Source organism: Oncorhynchus keta, chromosome 32 (genome assembly GCF_023373465.1).
Source record: "Oncorhynchus keta strain PuntledgeMale-10-30-2019 chromosome 32, Oket_V2, whole genome shotgun sequence".
Lineage (NCBI taxonomy): Eukaryota > Metazoa > Chordata > Actinopteri > Salmoniformes > Salmonidae > Oncorhynchus > Oncorhynchus keta.
In genome coordinates, this window is record NC_068452.1 from 18,924,603 (window position 1) to 18,932,627 (window position 8,025).

General features: G+C 45.1%; 1 pseudogene; it reads left to right on the forward strand.

Moving 5' to 3' along the window:
- Positions 1-907: 907 nt before the first annotated feature.
- Positions 908-6,652, forward strand: LOC118365762 (perforin-1-like; annotated as a pseudogene).
- The last annotated feature ends 1,373 nt before the right edge of the window (positions 6,653-8,025 follow it).

Below are 8,025 nucleotides of genomic sequence, written 5' to 3' on the forward strand. Positions count from 1 at the left end.
TTTACAGCATTACCAATGATATTTATATTGTTTGTAAACAGTAGAGGGCCGAGGAAAGGGGCACCTCTTTATGTAATTCAAGGAACTCATCAGATTTGACCCCATCTACCTTGATGGTCCGAGTTCTGTCATTGAGATAATTATCAAACCATCGGCAAGCATCAGTACCCAACCCTACCAGGGACAGCTTACTCAACAGAATAACGTGGTTCTACAGCATCAAAAGCTGTTGACAAGTCTACAAACATGGAAGCCCAATTCTTTCTGTCATCTAAGGCATTTGCAATATTGTTTACAACATGCATGGTAGCCATAGTGGTACTGTGATTAGGTCTGAATCCGGATGGATTAATATTAAGAACACCATTTACAGACAGATAATAACGTAGCTGTTTGTTGACCAAAGATTCTAGGAATTTCGCAAGACAAGGGAGCCTGGAAATGGGTCGATAATTATCGAGATCACTACGATCCCCGCCCTTATGGAGTTGAGTGGCAACACAAAAGCTACTTTCCACACTTATGGAATATTTACTGATACTGAAGTTAATTTTTTTTTTAAATGTGTGTTACTGAGTCAGCAATGGTGCTGCATACTTAAGCAAAGACGGGTCCATATTGTCAGCCCCTAAAGACTTCTTGGTGTCAATAGCTTTTAAGGAAGCAACAACTTCTGTTTCTGTGAGTTGCCAAAAAGAAAAACCCTGATAAAATGCCCTTTGCTAATCAAACATGAGATGGACACCACAATTTCCATCTAAATTGGAAATCAACATTTTTTGTACATTTTGTACATTTTTAGAGCATGTCTTTGCCCTCTTTGGCCTCTAGGGGGAGCAGGGCCTGCAGCATTATGACTCGGTGGACTTTTGACTTGAAGGGCCGGAGGAGAGGAGGGATGGAAAGAATGACTGTGACCAAGGAGGCGTGCCAGGGAGCTGTAATGGGACAATATAACACCATTTCACCCACACATACAATTGGCCCAATGGTCAGTTAAGCGTAACATGTTGCAGTGCATTGTGGGTCCAGCTGGCCTGTAACTATACTGTGGAGAGGTGATAAGGGATTAGGCAAGTATGTTGATGCCCTATTTTGGTGTTTACAATCACTAATTGTTATTCGGATATAGGGCTTTAAAAAAATAAAAATCTTACATTTCAGCTCATTCTTTTTGAGCCATTCACATGAGAAGTTTTATTTTCAAGGCAAAGGCATTGTTCCATCTTGCACTGTCACAAATGAACAGTTTTGAATTCTCCCATTCTCGTCCCCTTTCTGAAGACGTCAATACAATTCTCCCTCGTCTCCTGGCTTGCTGTCTCATCGTTTTGGAAGAGATCCAACGAGACTAAGGTTGTTGTTGTTTTTATAGCATCCCATTTCTGCCATGACTATGTGAAATAGTACATCATCATAGCAGTATCAGGGATTTATCTGATCTGAATCCATGTTGAAGAACTAAGCATAAAACTCTCATTCTGGACTTTTCCATTCACTTCCTGGTGTGTTACATTGTCTTCGCAGCGTCTCGCGCAGAGTGCTGAGTTGTCAGTAAAGTACTGCAGTGGGCACCAGGCCCTGGCCTTTATTTTGGAATTCTGTGACATTGTTTGATGGCTTGGCTTCCGCCTGAAACTGAAACAGTAAATCTATATGTCTGTCATCAGTCCCCTTACGCCTCCACATCCTGCCGGTTAGACTGAACATAATTTGATCTCTCAGAGGCCTGCATGGTTACATGTCAAATTCGGATCTCGGTTTAATCTGTAACCAAGTACAATTCCTCACATGAAACACCTTTAATTACAGCACATTTATCAAAAATATGTACTTTTATAAATATACATATTTATTGTAAATCTGCTGAGGTCATATCTCAAGCCATGTAAGTATCTGAGATTTCCTCGAGCTGCTCAGACGGTTAGAGGATTCTCCTGTGTGAAAAATGTAGCGTTAATTAGTTCCATGACAAGGGCTGGGGTGCATATGTATTTTGTATTTTGAAGTGCTTACAACATTGTGGTCTGAATTTGAATTGAGCTTATAGACTGTACATTTGGAAGTCTTTGAGGTCTTCAATCATCAGTCTTGTATCATCATAGAACCTGACAAGCCCCCAACTAAAGACTTGAACAACCCATTTCACTATGCTACACACGAATAACCACTACTGCAACAGACGGACTACAGTAGACGGACATGGAAACATGGAAACCCACACCCTCGTTCAAACCAGACCAAGCAGACAGTAACATGCAACACGTATTGCAGCATGCTCAGCAAAAAACATGCTGGCAGGCAATTTGTCCGTTGACCAACTTTTTGGAGTGAATTGAGAAGTAAAGACAAGCAGATGAAGCTTATTTTGAATGAGTTGCTATAAAAAAAAGGGAACTATGTTCCTCTTTGTGTTATAAGAGAATGTGCCATTTGGGAGGTGTGACTTTTTTCCAACTTTTCTGCTGAGTCATCTATTTGTCTTCTTTCCTTTCAAGACCTCTGAGGCTGCTCTGTACACACACACACATGCAAATTCTCACACACACAGTTACACTCTTACAAACATACCCAAGCAATGTGTCGACTGTAGTCATTTCTACTACTAGTACAACTAATACTACCACTACTACTTCTACTACTACAACTACACAACTAGGCCTACTAAATAAACAAAACAAACATTTTGGAATCTAACAATCAAACTCCGATCTCTACTGTACCAGCATCACAGCTGCTATAATGAGCCGATGGAAATGTTATTTCTCTGAAAACAAGTTGTACCCCCATCACTAATGGTGCTTTTCCATTGAGACTTACCCCCACACCAGTGGACTGCCAGTGTTTTATGTTAATGTACGCTCTAGTGTTATTTTGGTTCCATCAGGAGTGTGATCCTTTAGACTTGTGGCGAGCAGAATCAACAAATGCATCACGCAAGACTGTTGCTTTGTGAGAAGGTGTAAACGTTCACAGTCAGCCATTGCCATGTCATTTTTTTATTTAACCTTTATTTAACTAGGCAAGTCAGTTAAAAACAAATTCTTATTTACAATGATGGCCTACACTGGCCAAACCCTAACCCGGATGACGCTGCGCCATTTGTGCACCGCCCTACCCAATCACGGCCGGTGGTGATACAGTCTGGAATCGAACCAGGGTCTGTAGTGATGCCTCTAGCACAGAGATGCAGTCTTAGACTGCTGCGCCACTCGGGAGCCTGCTAAAAAGTAACCAGAGCCTTGCCTTGGCTCCAAGATAGAGCAGGTCCCCTGGAGCCATGGCCCAGTGAGACATTGGGGACATCACATGTAGATGAAAACAGAAAAGTCTGAGCCTTTTGGGTAAAACACTGGGGTAAATGCACCATGAGTGAAAATGACTCAAGGAATTATCGCCAGTCTGCCAGGATCCGCCAGAAGTGCCAGTCTGCCAAGATCCGCCAGAAGTGCCAGTCTGCCAAGATCTTCTAGATCGGCCAGACAACCTGAATCTTCTAGATCGGCCAGACAACCTGAATCTTCCAGATCTGCCAGACAACCAGTCTCTTCCAGATCTGCCAGACAACCAGTCTCTTCCAGATCTGCCCGACAACCAGTCTCTTCCAGATCTGCCCGACAAACAGTCTCTTCCAGATCTGCCCGACAACCAGTCTCTTCCAGATCTGCCAGACAACCAGTCTCTTCCAGATCTGCCAGACAACCAGTCTCTTCCAGATCTGCCAGACAACCAGTCTCTTCCAGATCTGCCAGACAACCAGTCTCTTCCAGATCTGCTTGTCAACCTGAATCTTCCAGTTCCGCCAGCCAGCCAGGATTTATCGGAGCCTACTACCTGCCTGAGCTTCATCTCAGTACTGGGTTTCCTCTCAGTACTGGGCTTCCTCTCAGTACTGGGCTTCCTCTCAGTATCGGGCTTCCCCTCAGTCCCGGGCTGCCCCTCAGTCCCGGGCTGCTTCTGTCCCGAGCTGCCCCTCTGTCCCGAGCTGCCCCTCTGTCCCGAGCTGCCCCTCTGTCCCGAGCTGCCCCTCTGTCCTGAGATGCCCCTCTGTCCTGAGATGCCCCTCTGTCCTGAGATGCCCCTCTGTCCTGAGATGCCCCTCTGTCCCGAGCTGCCCCTCTGTCACGAGCTGTTCCTCAGTTATGTGGGGATCTGGGTGAGGACTATTAGGCCATGGTCGGCGGAGAAGGTGGATAATCCCAGGACGCGAAGGGGAGGAACAAGGACATTAATGGAGTGGGGTCCACGTCCCGAGCCAGAACCGCCACCATGGACAGACGCCCACCCGGACCCTCCCTATGCTCTTGAGGTGCGTCCGGGAGTCTGCACCTTAGGGGGGGGGGTTCTGTCACGCCTTGGTCATTGTATTTTGTGTTTTTGTTATATGTTTGGGTAGGCCAGGGTGTGACATGGGTTTATATGTTGTTTTCGTATTGGGGTTTGTATTATTTGGGATCGCGGCTGATTAGGGGTGTGGTATAGGCTTGGCTGCCTGAGGCGATTCTCAATTAGTCAGGTGCTTATCGTTGTCTCTGATTGGGAACCGTATTTAGGCAGCCTGAGTTCGCTTTGTATTTCGTGGGTGTTTGTTCCTGTCTCTGTGTTGTATTCACCAGATAGGCTGTAATTAGTTTCACGTTTCGTTTGTTGTTTTCGTATTTCAGTTATTTCATGTACCGTTTTCATTCATTAAAGTCATGAGTAACCTACGCGCTGCATTTCGGTCTGACTCTCTTCTTACAACAGACGAACATCGTTACAGAGACCACTAACTCTGCCAGCGTCAGCTGGAAGGCTGGCCTGGGAATCAAGGGCATTGCGGGGGTTGCTGTTGGAGGCACACACTCCAAAACTGCCATGTTCGCCAGGGACCACTCCACCAAAGACACGTTCTCTTTCACCAGCCATAAATTCAAATGCAAATACTACACATGAGTCAAGGTTTTGATTTTAGTGCCATAGGATGTAAATGAATTCCGTCTAAAGCAACAACAAAAAAGTCAACAGCAATTTATATCGATTTTGTACGGAAAAAAACAGTGTTCTCCATGTTTTTGAAGTTGTTTTCATTCATCATACCTCTCTCCCTGTCCTTAGCTTCCACCTCTGAACCCAACCTCCCCTGAGCCAGGAGTTTCAGGACTCCCTAAAAAATCTCCCCAGCACGTACACTCACAGGACTGGCCCTGCCTACAGCCACTTCATCTCCATCTATGACAGCCACTACATCCGCAAGGTGAAATTGGGGGGCCGGGTGCACTCCACCACAGCCACACGCACCTGTGAGATTGCCATGAGCGGCCTCTCCCTCCATTCTGTCAGCAACTGTCTGGAGATGGAAGCCAGTGGCACCATCAAGGGTGTCACGATCAGCGCCGAGACCAATTAAGTCCCAGAGCAAAAAACTGAAGACAGGCCATAGCTTCGGAGCCACCTTCTCGGACCGCATCACTGAAGTGCAGGGCGGCAACGTTGAGGTTGTGGACATCCTCTTCAACTCTGACATTAAGTCTGACTATAAAACCTGGCAGAAGTCCCTGAAGAAGGTCCCTGGTGTGGTCTCTTACCAGCTCAGCTCCTTGCACTTCCTGGCCAGAGACAACCCCATCCTTAAGGCCAACCTGCGCAATGCCGTCATAGACTACATCCAGAAGTACTCTGTGTCCACCTCCTGCCCTTCTGCTTGCAAGACAGGGAGACGCAACAAAGACTGCATCTGTAAGTGTAGCGGTTACAGGAACGTGGACTCCAACTGCTGCCCCCATAAACTGGGCATGGCCAGGATGAATGTGACGGTGGTCCGAGCTACGGGGCTCTGGGGCGACAACTTATCTAAGACAGATGGCTACGTCAAAGTCTTCTACGGAATGCAAGGCAGTTCCACTCCTGTGATCTGGAACAATGACTTCCCCTACTGGAACTACAGGATTCAGTATGGAACGGTGGATTTGAAAAGTAGACAGCAAGTTTTTTTTCAATTTATATGTTAAATAGTCAGATCCGTCTCTTGAGGGTTACTATGTATAGGCTTCCGGTACAAAGGAATAAGTGGAGCAGCAAGACATATGTTAAGGGTGTTTTGGGCTCTCTGTGTCTTTGTCAGTGGGATCTCCAGGGTAGTTTCCAGTTTGCTAATTATGCTCCCTATTCTATAAAACCTTGTAAGAGTAAAAAAAAAGAAAGATACATTTAGAAAAAACATTTTTTAGACAGCATTGTGAATATTTTGTGTATTACCACTGCTCTTACTTAGAGTGCTCTCTCTCATTCACCCACTCTCTGTGTTCCCTAACAGAGCCTTGAACTTTGAGGTGTGGAACCGCGACCACAGATGGAACAATGACCTGCTAGGAAAGGGCTCCATAACCCCTCAAAGGGGCATGAACGTCAACCAAAGTTTCAAGTTGAAACACGGTACAATTTTTGTGTCCCTGTCTGTAGTTTGCAGCCCCATCCTTCTGTGATCAGTATGGCCCCTCACCTGCGTACCAGGGTAGGCTGAGTTATGTCCATGACTGGGACAGAGAGACCGAGACGTTACCCACCCTCTTCCAGGGTTCTCACAGTAAACGGAACAGGACCAGTGCCCTTCATGTTAAATTACTTAATTAATTGCAATATAATAATAATATACAGTGCCTTGCGAAAGTATTCGGCCCCCTTGAACTTTGCGACCTTGTGCCACATTTCAGGCTTCAAACATAAAGATATAAAACTGTATTTTGTGCTAGAATCAACAACAAGTGGGACACAATCATGAAATGGAACGACATTTATTGGATATTTCAAACTTTTTTAACAAATCAAAAACTGAAAAATTGGGCGTGCAAAATTATTCAGCCCCTTTACTTTCAGTGCAGCAAACTCTCTCCAGAAGTTCAGTGAGGATCTCTGAATGATCCAATGTTGACCTAAATGACTAATGATGATAAATACAATCCACCTGTGTGTAATCAAGTCTCCGTATAAATGCACCTACACTGTGATAGTCTCAGAGGTCCGTTAAAAGCGCAGAGAGCATCATGAAGAACAAGGAACACACCAGGCAGGTCCGAGATACTGTTGTGAAGAAGTTTAAAGCCGGATTTGGATACAAAAATATTTCCCAAGCTTTAAACATCCCAAGGAGCACTGTGCAAGCGATAATATTGAAATGGAAGGAGTATCAGACCACTGCAAATCTACCAAGACCTGGCCGTCCCTCTAAACTTTCAGTTCATACAAGGAGAAGACTGATCAGAGATGCAGCCAAGAGGCCCATGATCACTCTGGATGAACTGCAGAGATCTACAGCTGAGGTGGGAGACTCTGTCCATAGGACAACAATCAGTCGTATATTGCACAAATCTGGCCTTTATGGAAGAGTGGCAAGAAGAAAGCCATTTCTTAAAGATATCCATAAAAAGTGTTGTTTAAAGTTTGCCACAAGCCACCTGGGAGACACATCAAACATGTGGAAGAAGGTGCTCTGGTCAGATGAAACCAAAATTGAACTTTTTGGCAACAATGCAAAACGTTATGTTTGGCGTAAAAGCAACACAGCTCATCACCCTGAACACACCATCCCCACTGTCAAACATGGTGGTGGCAGCATCATGGTTTGGGCCTGCTTTTCTTCAGCAGGGACAGGGAAGATGGTTAAAATTGACGGGAAGATGGATGGAGCCAAATACAGGACCATTCTGGAAGAAAACCTGATGGAGTCTGCAAAAGACCTGAGACTGGGACGGAGATTTGTCTTCCAACAAGACAATGATCCAAAACATAACGCAAAATCTACAATGGAATGGTTCAAAAATAAACATATCCAGGTGTTAGAATGTCCAAGTCAAAGTCCAGACCTGAATCCAATCGAGAATCTGTGGAAAGAACTGAAAACTGCTGTTCACAAATGCTCTCCATCCAACCTCACTGAGCTCGAGCTGTTTTGCAAGGAGGAATGGGAAAAAATTTCAGTCTCTCGATGTGCAAAACTGATAGAGACATACCCCAAGCGACTTACAGCTGTAATCACAGCAAAAGGTG